The sequence below is a fragment of the Vitis vinifera genome, chromosome 8 (genome assembly GCF_030704535.1).
Source record: "Vitis vinifera cultivar Pinot Noir 40024 chromosome 8, ASM3070453v1".
NCBI lineage: Eukaryota > Viridiplantae > Streptophyta > Magnoliopsida > Vitales > Vitaceae > Vitis > Vitis vinifera.
This window is the reverse complement of record NC_081812.1, coordinates 19,785,073-19,797,124: the sequence shown is the minus strand read 5'-3', so window position 1 is coordinate 19,797,124 and position 12,052 is coordinate 19,785,073. Positions and strand designations below refer to the sequence as shown.

Sequence of the window (12,052 nt, the reverse complement as noted above, 5' to 3'; positions counted from 1 at the left end):
TTTTTTTTATTATATTATGTTCATGAATCTAATTATTATGTAGATGTGTGTTTGAGGTGTATTGGTGTCTCTTATATTTATTCAAAAGTAGAAAATGAATTATTGGCATAAACCAAATCCTTCAATTAAATTAGGACTTCAAAATCTTGGAATTTGATTAGAGAGACATTCATGCATGATGTGAGTATGATTTGAACCCTTACTCTGTCATCGATTTAGGCTTCTCCTAAGCTCACATACAACACTTAGATAATTCAAGACACTTGAAGTCTTATGCTTAATTTATTAGGTTAAGATACACGGGTGTTTTGATCAAATGAGGTCATCGTCTATTTATGGGCATTAATGAAACTCTTTGGAGCCCACAAAGATTCCCCACATAAACTAATTTAAAGTTTTCTATAAAACTCTATACGAATATTATATACGAGTATTTACACGATGACTCCACTCATTTTTTTATGTCTTTCATCCCCTATGTAGAGATGTGTAGATGTCTTTAACCTTTTTCAGAATTTGCATTCTTCCACCAATGACTAAAGGTAGATTGCTCTAAAAATGTCCAAAAACTTCTTGTCTATCTATATATGTTTAAGGAAGGGTCATTTGAGCAGGTTATTACACATTTTCTCAAATTCATTGTCTTCAAAATTGGATTGGTTTGGTAGATTCAACCATTGCCCAAGTCTTTATCCAATTTGGTTTCAATTTTTTCATAACCGACAAGTTGTTTTTGTGGGCACCTTGGCCTTGGGAGGGGTGGCAATTACCTTTTTTTTTTTTTTTTTTTTTTTTTTTTTTTGAGGTGGATGAGTATGTTTTTGTGGGCTGAATTTGATATGCTTTGTGTTTTTATTACTGAACTATTTTTATTAATGAACTAACACAATGAGATACATATATTTACCAAATTGGTTACAATGAAGAGGCAATTAGGTATAAGGTTACCAAATTGGTTACAATGAAGAGGCAATTAGGTATAAGGAGGGAACTACATACATAAAAGACTATAACTTGAACGGGTTGGATGGGTTAATGGCTAATCCAAACTTAACCTGAATTAAAAAACAATAAACCTGAGCTCAACCCAACTCGTCCTCTAACCTAATGTATTCAACCTAGGTCTAATCCAACCTCATTTTTCTAAATTCAGAGTTGAATTCAGATTGTTTATATTAGACATTTGTTTTACGATTGAATTACTTTTATTAAATTTTATTTATATTATAAATAAATAAAAATGCAACATAAAAATGTTTTCAATGTAATGGATAACCAAACAAAATTAGGGTTTTTCAAATTATTTTTTTCTCAAAATTAGGAGATATTACCAAAAAAAGATAAATAAAAAAAAAAAAAGGAAAAGGAAAAATCAAAATAAGAATTATAGGGTAAATATTAAAGAAAAACATCTATAAATTCATTTTTATTCTAAAATGACCGATCAAAATGTGAAATGGTAAATAAATTTTAATACCTCATTTCTAATTTATTTTTTTTAAATGATTAGCAAGTCAATGAAAGTTATTATTATTTTCATTTTTCAAATTAAATATTTTAATTTATTTATTTATTTTTAAAATATTTATAAAATTAACTTTATCATTTTTTAATTTTATCTTCAAAAATAACAATCTATTTTTGTATTATTGAATTTTTAAAAATTTGAAAACAAATTACGAATAAGAAGATCAGTCAAAGATTGGAAACTAGCCCATTGGTTGAGATGATCTATGACCGTTGTGGTGAACTTGTGAGACAAAGATAGTAAAGACTTGGATTTTAAGAATTGAAGTAAGAAATATAGAGATGACGGAAATGAATGAAAAAAAAAGAGGAAAATATGGGTTGATTAGGTAACAAATAACATGACACTTTTGTCTATCACATTTCATATCTTTATTAAATATTTACACTTTAAACTGGGTCAAATCCCACATCGAAACCAATGAGGGTGAAATATTTATATAGCCATTTACCCATTGGACACCTGAGTGGTAACCCGCCCGCAGCTCAGCTTTCACAGAGATCCATCCACATTGGCTACTTCTCTAATTTTCCACAACGAAATTAAAAACATTTTCCTTTAAGCATAATTCATTTCTTTAGCAAGATATCTTTATTTTTAGTAAAATGCTATTTTTAAAAAAATTTGTTAACATATATACCAAGGGAGATATTTTAGAATTCTTTTATAATAAAGTGCAAAATCTTCCTAAATTAAAAATCTGTGTAAGTTTTTTTCCTTGGAGAAATATTGAGGACTATTTAAAACCCTTTAAGAAATAATACAATGTCAAATATTTATATTTAATATATATATATATATATATATATATATATATATATATATATATTATTTTAGGAAATTTCTAAATTATTTTTAAAATAATATTTAGGAAAGATATGTAATATTTAAGAAATAATGGTTTAGAAAAAGTTGTAAATTTAAGAATAAATATATTTGACTAAGATAGAAAAGGTGTATTTATTGGGAAAGAAAAATCCTAATATTTAACATTTACTATTATTTTCCTTTTGAGTTGATGGGATAAAATTGGAAGGCGATCAAGAATCTACTTTTAAGGAGGAAATATTTCTAATTTGTCGTCTAGTTTACAAATTAATATATAATTATATTTCAAATGAGTCGTTGAAGATAATTGGAGTTAGAAAAATGTACAATATTACATGTCCTTGAATCACGAGTAAATAATACATTCATTTTTCTTAATTCCACCGCAAGAGTAAATAATACTCTTACGGATTGGCAATTACTATCCGCTATCACGTGGGATGTAAGTCTGGTAAAATTATATTTAACTTCATTCATTTAAAATTTATTAAAAACGATCCAATAAAAACGAGAATGACCTCCATAAATATTGGATAAAAATACATTTCAATTAAAAGGAATAAAAATATCAAAAGAAGATTATATTTAATTTTAAAATATTTGAAATAATAAAAAGTAATATTTGTAAAATTTATCATCTAACTATTACTTTTAGCATAACCTTATATGTTGATTAAATAATCATATTTATCGTCTTAGGTGTTCAGTAACGAGGTTTTCAGTGAAAAATAAGAATTGTTATTAAATTACCTTGTCCTTGAATTGCAATTCCACGTTTGGCATTGTTTCTGAAAAACACTTCCACTAAAAAAATAGAAACCCTGCCAGAAGTAAACAAGACGTTCATTTTTCTTAATTCGAAGCCAAGTGTTAGTCGGGATCTAAGCCAAGGTTCATGGTCTCGGCCGCAGACATTTTGACCCTATCTTCTCCTCAATTCACAGATATATTCAATATACTTATAAGCAAAACGAGACATCTTAAAAACACACAAGAAAAAATCAGAATGCTTTCATGCAAGACAAAAATGAAAAATAAGAAAGTGTACAAATGCAACAAAACATTCTAGGGTCTAAACAGATGCATTCAAGACATCATCTCATTTTCCGTCCAATTCAGTGATCCGGCATCAGTTGCCATCCTGCTAGTGAACAATTAAGATGAATAGCTACCAAAACCCAAAATACTTCCCCGCATTCTTCCATGGAAGCAAAGGTAAGCCCCGAATCAACATCAAGAAGACAGTGAAATATTTAGTACTTTGGGGGTGGACTTTGGGTGGGCAACAATCCAAAGCGCTTCTTCAAAAGAACCCTTTGCCGTGAATATTTATCATCAGGGGAGAAGCGAGCTGCATTAAAGGCAAAGGAAATGGATGACAAAGACAGATGAGTGTCATAGCAAATCCCAGCAATCAAATGATTGGTGACAATAATTCAGCTGATGATGGAAACTATAATAATCACACCAAATCAAGTGACAAAATGCAAGAAACTCAGAGAAAATAAGTCGATGGGTCATGGAGCACAGACTGATAGCAGTAATGCAATTAAGCATAAAAATTAATCCAGAATAATCATTAGCACCTTCTCTTCTTGTTCATTCTGGTATCAGTAAATAGAGTAGAGCATTCAACATCTTTACCTTTTTCCTTTGTTTTTTCAATGTGTTGTCACCATTACTTACAACCCAAAACTTGATATGAGGGCTACTTCAACTAGCTAAAGATGAAGTCCAACATCCATTATCCCATGCTAAACTTACCAGCAGTAATTCAAAAACCCAAGTAAACTGGAAATTAGGATGGACAATAAAAGGGTAATTACCCTTGCAAAAAATTTTAAGTTTACCTGGATGAGCAGATTGTGTGTTCACTCCAAGTGGTGATTCTTTCTGCATGCCACAGATGCATGAAGGTAAATGAGCAGAAGTATAAGGAGAAAAATATACTAGCATGGACAGTATCATGTTAGGACAATGAGAAGTCGGACCACAGAAAAAATATCTGCAATTCCATGCCAAACAAATAAGACATGTTTGCAAAAGCATCAAGGATATGCACACAATCAGAATCTAGCTCAGAGGTTGCCATGCCACATGGATAATACTCTCTCACAAATCAAATACATTAATGAAAACAACGTCAACTATTAGACGAGTATGTCAACATCTGTTTCAGTGTTTGAGGGGGAATTAATGGTGCACTGCCCCAAATTAAGTAAACAGGTTGCTACTGAACTGGACGGCAACAAAATTATCATCTTTAGGGTGTTTGGAAAAAGCATGAAGGTAGAAAATAGATCAGGACAGTAAACAGAGGCTTACGTCAGAGGGAGAAAGAATGGAAAGCTCACAGGACCTATTAAAAAAGCAGAATAAGAACACTAAAGTGCAACAGTACAGGGATTTAAAAGAAAAGTAGAGATGGAGAACAAAGAAGAAACCTAGGTGATCACTTCCTCATCAACACTTCTCCTAGAACCACACAGACAGGGAAATGACTTTTTATGATAGAAATAGGAGTGTCAATGGATCTACCATCTAAAGTTATTAAATCTATATACAGTCTTAGACCTGAGAAGAAAATTGGGACAGGTCAGATTCCACTAGTAGACACCAACACCCAATTAAATCCGAACTTCATTTCATCTAGTATGAGCATGCATTTCAGGTTTATATATATGCATAAGTTAGAACATCCGGTGAAAAAGAAGAAGAAAAACAAAAACCTCGATTAGCATACCTTAGTAGTGTAAACTTTATCGCCATTCTCGTTAATGTAAAACTGAAGATACATTTTGGATCAATTCACCTGCTGAAACCAGAGCCAAATCAGATATCTCTAACAGAAGAATTTTTATGATGAACAGGTTTAATAAATCTCAAAGAAGGAGGGAAAAAAGAAAAACCTGGATTCAAGATCACTTACAATCATTACACAGAATAATTCGTGTGAAATAAGAACACAAAATGGAAGAAATAAATCAGATATCATGCTATATGACAAAAACATTTCCTTCATTTTTTTTAAAACAAGTATAATCATAAAATAACCAAAATCCAACACCTTTGGTAACTAAGTAAAAGGTGGTCATGATATTACCAATAGTGCCTCAGCCAATCAAGCATCTAGTATGCATATAACAGTTTCTTTGGCACAAATCCTGGGTTTCATTAGCTAAACTACCTAATACAATACAGTTAGTAACCATATGAATATGTCTCATGATGCATTGTGATGCAAGATATTTGCCTTTAGTCGGCAACTCAGATCATCTCATGCAATTACCAAAAGAAATTCTGACTTGTCACTTGTCAGTCCATTTCTAATCCAATAGATTCAACTCCTTTCAAAATTAAAGGAGTAATGTGAATACATTTTTCAACAAGCAGGGAATCATTTTGGTTTTATTCACTGAGACAAATATTCCATATGGTGTTACCAAAGAAAAAAAAGGATTTTTTTTTCTTTGAAATGTCACATATCATTACACAGTACAGGTTCAATATCACCTATACTGACCTCATATTCAAATCTAGACATAATGAAGTACCATAGGGATAGCAACCACTGAGAACTCCCAACCAAAATTGTCAACTCAAAATCTGAGTTTCGCATTGCGGCATCATTAACTCATTCACTCTATTGAGTTTTACAAGTGACTAAGTTTTTTGTGTTGAAAAAGAATTTTCCCCAAAAAAATAGATAAATTTTCTTTGCATTAGGAATATATGAGAAGATAAAATCTCCATGGAGAGTCTAGCAGAAAATTCTCTTGGGAATTACTTTCAATTGAAACTTATGGATTCTACGGAAAACTGTAAAAACATATAAACTATAAAGCAAAAATGAGCTACAAGAGTTAAAAAATCACAATGTGCTCCCAAGTTTTGAGTCCTCAGCAACAACACAAAGGCATTGAGAATGCATAAAGATTCACAATTTTTACTTTCTTCACATTTCCACTGTCTTCTGAGCAACCAGAGGAAAAAAACACAAACTAGGACAGCATCCCTTATTAAAATTATTTCAAATAAAGATGGAAAAAAGCTATCTTCCATTTGGTTGCTGAGAAAAAAAGGCAAGGACATGAAAACAAGAGAAAAAAAAGGCGACTGAAATCAAATGACTGAAATTGTCAGTTACTTTCACCTTTCCTCCGTTTCCTCAGGAACAAAACATAAAATAAATAAATAAAAAGGGCGAGCCTTGCTTTCCACAAAATAGAAATTGATTGAAGATTCAGGTTTGGAGAGGTGACAAAATAATAATTTTTTTTTTTTTTTTTGATAAGTAAGCAGATGTTATATTAAAAAGGCAAAAAGCCACACAGCATACAGGACGTATACAAAGCAGCCAAACCCAAAAGCCACAAAAAGCCCACAATCCTACCTACCCTCAATTGGACGCGAGCCACTCTAGAAAGCCTATGAGTGAAGAGGACTCCTCTCCAATATACACCCTAGCCCAACTCCACAAATTACATACAAAAGAATTTTTGAGTTTCTGTATAGATAAGAATCCCCCCCTAAAAGCTAATCTATTCCTTTCCTTCCAAACCGTCCAAAAAATACACAACGGGATGGAAGTCCAAACCTTTTTCCTTTTTTTCCCCACAAAAGAACCCCTCCAACTGAAAAGCATATCTTTAACCGTTTCAGGGAACACCCACTGAATGCCAAACAAGACGAAGACAATCTCCCAAAGGACCCGGACCACTGTACAATGTAGAAGAATATGATTTACAGTCTCCTCTTCACACCCACACAAAAAACATCGGTTAGGGAACTGCCACCCCCTTCTTTGTAGCCTATCCAAAGTTAGGACCTTTCCCCACGTGGCCTCCCAAGCAAAAAACACAACTTTAGTTGGGACCTTGTCCACCCAAATGCCCTTATTCGGGAATACAATATCATTCGAAGCAACAAGGAGGTTGTAAGCCTCCTTAACCCTAAAGATGCCACTTCCCCCACCTTTCCATAAAACCGAATCCTCTTCTGAAGAGATTTTGTAATCCCTTAGCATGTACAGCAAATTACCAACCAAATCCACCTCCCAATCGTTAAAGTCTCTAGAGAAACTGATATTCCAACTTCCTTGGCCAAAGCTAGGGTCCCAAACTTCGTTCACCGTTGCATTCCTATGAGCTGCCAAATCGAATAAAAGAGGGAAAGTTTGGGACAGCGCTGCATTGCCGCACCAATGGTCAGTCCAGATCCTAACTTTGGTCCCTTTACCAACCTTGAACTCTATGTTATTCCAACACCAATCAGCTTCCTTCAGAATCTCCTTCCAAACTCCCACTCCAAACGTCCCACAAGCCTCATTAGTCCTCCAACCAAGGCCCTCTTGACCAAACTTCTCCATAATCACCTTCTTCCACAGCTTATCTTCTTCAAAGGCAAACCTCCATAACCATTTTCCCAACAAAACCTTGTTCAAACGGGCAATCCTCCTAATGCCAAGGCCCCCCTTCTCCTTTTGAGCACACACCGCCTCCCAGTTAATTAAATGGACTTTCCTTTCCAAGCTTCCCCCTCCCCAAAGAAAGTCTCTTTGGAGCTTTTCAAGCCTTCTCGCCACCATCTTGGTCATTCGAAACAGGGACAGTTGGTAGATTGGCATGCTGGCCAACGTGCTCTTAATGAGGGTAACCCTCCCGCCTTTGGAAATGTATTGCCTCTTCCACAAGGCTAATCTCCTCCTCATCTTCTCCTCCACCCCATCCCACATCGAGGAAGCCTTGTGAGGAACCCCTAACGGCAGCCCCAAATACACATTGGGCAAAGACCCCACCCTACAACCTAGCTCCACAGCCATCTCCTCAATCTCTTCCACTTCGCCAACTGGAATTAACTCACTTTTGGCTAGATTTATCCTTAACCCAGACGCAGCCTCGAACCAAGCCAAAATCCAGCTTAGAAAAGTCATGTTTTCTTTCCTTGCTTCACAAAAAATAATTGTGTCATCCGCAAAAAGCAAATGAGAAATATTTAGCTCCATCCTGCCCCTCCCCCAAAATTTGCAGCCTGAAAAGAATCCCCCGACAGTCGCCCTTCTTAACAGTGCACTAAGCACTTCCATACCCAAAACAAAGAGGTAAGGAGAGAGGGGATCTCCCTGACGCAACCCCTTGGTGCTTGAAAAGAAACCTGCTGGCACACCATTAACAAGAACAGAGAACTTGGCAGTAGAGATGCACCACCAAATCCACTCCATCCACCTAGACCCAAAGCCCAATTTACGCAGAATCTTCATAAGGAAATCCCAACTTATGCTGTCATAGGCTTTTTCAATGTCCAACTTACAAATCAACCCTTTCTCCTTACGTTTTTGGAGGTGACAAAATAATAATAAAAGAGACAGATAAGCAGCTAGGGTTTCTATTGTCAAAAATGCCCACCACTTTATTCTCTACTAATCAACATTTTCATGTCCCTTCTCTTTCTAGCAAAACCCTTCCTTTCTATTCCAAAATTTACTTAAAATTCTACTCAAATATAACAATATGCAGTCCAATTTAATAACAAAAACTTTTGTTTCTCTAAAATATTGTTTTCTTTCATTCCTGTATTTTCTTGGAAACCAAACAGAGGGCTAGGTTTTTCTTGGAATGCATTTAAGCCGTCAAAGCTATTGTTGAAAATTTTAAATCCTAGGAATTCATTCTAGACTACTTAGAAAATGCCAAATGATCGGGGGTTTTTTGGGCGGGGGTGGGGTACCAACCATTTCCCTCATGATGCTAAAACCATTTTTTGAGTTGTGTAAATAACACCCGCAACAAGGGTATCAAGGGCTTTACATCCTTTCTTGCTACCCTTGTCATCATACATATGATGAAGGATCATGGAGGGAAAGGCATCTTTTAGCTTCTCCTACAGTATACAATTCAATAAATAAGGGCAACAATTAAGTTTGTTCTAAAAAATGACTTTACAAACTCTGTTAGGAAAAAAATTATTTATTGTAATTTTCGATTATAGAAAATCTTACCCTTATATTTATACTTTTCTGATTACATTTGTAAAGTATTTTCCAATAATGATTTCCCTTTAAATGAATTCATTCCTAGGTTATTTCTCTCATTTGCTTCCAAAAAAGAAAAAAGAAAAAGCCCCTTAACAGAGCCACTTTCCTGTATTCCTGAATCATCTTTGGTGAAAAGTTTACAATCCAAATTTTTAATTACTTTTTTCATATTTTCCCAATATCTAAGCTAACTCTGTTTTTATACAAAGAAGACATTCCCGAATAGCAAAAACCATTAATCTAACAAAAATTTCATTGTGAACTCTAATCCAAACTGACAACAGTTCCACAACTGTTTAAAGAGAAACCCTAGAATTCAAAACATCCCAAATGTAAAGACTCAGTGAAATCCGACCCTCTGTTTGAGTTGCCAATAAAATAAATAACACTAAAAGAAAACCACATTTTGATTACTATCTCAAACCCTAGATGGTGAAAATTTTAGGATTCAAACTTCTCTTTCGTTTTCTCGTTATTTTCTGATCTAGAACTCCATTGAACAAATTGGTAATAGAGATTGGAACTGTACCTTGAAGGCTTCAACTCAGGGATCGATCGAAACGCAAATTTTGGAGAAGGAATGATTGAGTGCTTTCGAGTAAAAAGAGATGGAGGCTTCTTCTCCTTAGCAACAAACCCTAAAAGCGTGTACAACATGAGTTTGGTCAGGTAAGTGGGCTGGGCCTTAGCCAGCCCAATTTGCGGACTGTTGAGCTGTGTGTGGGCCTGATAATTTAGTCCCAAAGGAAACTCTCTCAAGTTCAGCCCATCACTTTAAAGATTCCAATCCACAATTAATTTAATTAGGTTTAATTTAATTTCGGATTCAAAAATCTAATAAATAATTTAATTTTTTCAGTTTTTATAACTTATATTCATTAATATTTAAATTTTATAATCAAATTAATTAAGTGCGCCTCAAATTGATTCAGATTGATATTATGTCAACTTTATATTAGTTGATTTCCAAGGGTCAATATATTCAATTTTACTTCACATATAAGAAAGGTTCTTATAATAGAATGGACGACCAAAAAAATATATTTATTATAATTAAAATAATAAATATGTGGTACGAAATTTTAATATAGATTCTTATAATTAATTTATTATTATTATTATTTAATTAAAAAGGTCATTAAAAATCCAATTTTAAAAGTCTAACCCTTCATCATTTTTTGGTTATATTTTGACAAAAATATTCTCACTTTTATTTTTATAAAATATATATATTTTTTAAACCTATATATAAATACTTGAAATAGTTAAGGGTATCTATATATAAAAAAATGAGTTATTTTTTAAATAAAAGCATTAATGAGGTTAAATTTATAAATACAATGATTATTTCATCCATTTTAACCAATTGATTTTTTTTTTAAATGTTGACTTTGGGAGAGAAAAATATGCAATCGAACACTTTAATTACATTAATAACGTAGATATAAACCTAGATAAGTAATTCTAACTTATTCATTCAAATACCTTATTAATAGATTATTTTAATTAAAATTTAGTTCAAAATTCATCAAATAATTTATATTTAATAAGAAAATAATTATGGTTGTCGCGTTATTAAAATTGTCATAATAATAAAATTTGTTATAATTGCTCATTTATTTGGTAAGTAGGAATGAGAAGTGAGGATGAATATCTAATTCATTTTCTCATTGATTTCTATGTTTGGATGACTTAAATGATTATGAGAATGAAATTAAAAGTAATTAAAATAAAAATGAAATTTCATCTATAAGTGATATTTGAATTCATCGTAATTATGAGGTATTTTGATTATTTAATGCCAATTATTTTTCAAAAATTGAAAAACCAAAGATGTTTTCAATTAAGTTGTTTTTAAAAACAAATTTTTATTTTGATTTTATGAAAACCGTAAATTGTAAATTCAAGTTATATAATGTAAACTAAATTTAAATTGCATCTTAATAAAAACAAAAATAATTTTTAATTATAAATAATTTAAAATAAATATTTTAAAATAAAATATGAATATTTATATTTAAAAATATTTATAATAAATAAAACCAAAAATTATATATTTTTTATAAATATTATAAAAATATAGATATTAACATTAATTGGTTTGTTTTATTAAAAACAAATAATAATTATTCAAAATTAATAACTATTAATACCATTTTATTTTAAATGAATATAACAACAAATAAAAATTAAATTTTTAAGGTATAAATGAGCCCAAATTTTCCTTATATGCATACATTTATTATTAGAAGTTGAAATTCTAGATTATTTTATTTAATCTATAATTAATTAATCCATTTTTTGAATTTCAAATTATTATTAAAAAAATATAAGTTTTATTAAAGAATTTAAAGCATTTCTTATTTCTATTATTTTTTATAGTCTATATATATATATATATATATATATAATGGAAAGAACAATTTTGATTTATATATAATGGGAAGAACAATTTTTATTTCATTTTGTTTTTTAAAAACCAAGGAAATAATGGTATAAATTTTTTAAAATTCATTAAATCACACACACAAATATGTTTTTTAATATTTAGTAAAAAAAACTCTAAAGGATTTTTTAAAATGAGAATAAAAGGTTATTTTAAACTATATATGATGTGATATTTAAAAAAAATAAAAATAGAAATTTATTTTAAACATAGTAAA

General features: G+C 31.6%; 1 non-coding gene across 1 annotated transcript; it reads right to left on the bottom strand.

The window, feature by feature from the left end:
- Nucleotides 1–3,336: 3,336 nt before the first annotated feature.
- On the bottom strand, nucleotides 3,337–10,117 carry LOC100260505 (uncharacterized). The gene is made up of 2 exons (XR_009466456.1): nucleotides 9,919–10,117; nucleotides 3,337–5,171 (listed from the first exon to the last, which is right to left on the bottom strand). It is a non-coding gene; the product is annotated as an uncharacterized LOC100260505 (transcript).
- Nucleotides 10,118–12,052: the final 1,935 nt, after the last annotated feature.